Below are 1,434 nucleotides of genomic sequence, written 5' to 3' on the forward strand. Positions count from 1 at the left end.
TGCCCTCTCCGGCCGCCCCCCCCCCCCTCCGAGTCCCTATTCCCTATGCTCCACCCCGCCTCATATCTGAAAGGTGAGTCCCTCTCCTCTAGACCCTCCCATGCTCCTCCCTGAGTCCCTGTTCTTCACCCCCGGCCGCATCTGACCGGTGACACCCCACTGCTGGTCCCTCTCCTCTAGACCCTCGCATGCTGCTCCCTGAGTCCCTATGCTCCGCCCCCTCTGCTCCCTGAGTCCCTATGCTCCGCCCCCGCCTTATATCTGACCGGTGAGCCCCCTCTGCTGGTCCCTCTCCCCTAGACCCTCCCATGCTCCTCCCGGAGTCCCTATGCTTCACCCCCGCCTCATATCTGACAGGTGAGTCCCTCTCCTCTAGACCCTTGCATGCTCCTCCCTGAGTCCCTATGCTCCGCCCCTGCTGCTCCCTGAGTCCCTATGCTCCGCCCCCGCCTCATATCTGACCGGTGAGTCCCCTCCTCTAGACCCTCCCATGCTCCTCCCTGAGTCCCTATTCTTCGCCCCCGGCCTCATATCTGACCGGTGACACCCCACTGCTGGTCCTTCTCCTCTAGACCCTTGCATGCTGCTCCCTGAGTCCCTATGCTCCGCCCCCGCTGCTCCCGGAGTCCCTATGCTCCGCCCCCGCCTTATCTGACCGGTGAGCCCCCTCTGCTGGTCCCTCTCCTCTAGACCCTCCCATGCTCCTCCCGGAGTCCCTATGCTTCACCCCCGCCTCATATCTGACAGGTGAGTGCCTCTCCTCTAGACCCTCGCATGCTCCTCCCTGAGTCCCTATGCTCCGCCCCCACCTCATATCTGACCGGTGAGTCCCCTCTGCTGATCCCTCTTTTCCGGAACCTTTCTAATATCCTCTTCGTTTTTTTTTTTTTTAGATCATTCTGAATTTTCTGGAGGAGGGGCCAGTCAGCGCGGATGTCTCCGGTCCCGGCATTTCTAGCAGAACCTCATCTTCATTAACGAGCATGGCAGGGAACCCGAATATCCCCCGTCCCGGCACTGCTAGTGACGATCCAATCTCTTTGATAAGCAAGTCAGAGAAGCAGGCCGCGTCAGGCCTCGGCGCATCGCTAATAACAGGCATGCCAGGCGATCAGGATGTGATGAAACCTGACAATTCCAAAGATGTCCTATCCTCGGTATTCATGGACCGGGCCGGTGATCAGGGTGTCACCAAGCCAAGCCACGGGACTGACTCCTCCTCTTCTGAGCAACCCACAAGCAAGCCACTGGGTCAGGATGCCGGCAGTCCTGGCACTGCGCGGGATGCGTTATCTTTATTAATAACCAGCATGGATGTGCGTCAGGATAACGCTGAACGTGACGCTGCGGGTGACGCACATTCTTCATTAATAATACACGGGCCGGGATACCAGGACGTCTCTGGACCTGACAGCACCAAGGACTCACCCTCCC

This window comes from Nanorana parkeri, unplaced genomic scaffold (assembly GCF_000935625.1).
Source record: "Nanorana parkeri isolate BGI_ZX_2015 unplaced genomic scaffold, ASM93562v1 scaffold2109, whole genome shotgun sequence".
Lineage (NCBI taxonomy): Eukaryota > Metazoa > Chordata > Amphibia > Anura > Dicroglossidae > Nanorana > Nanorana parkeri.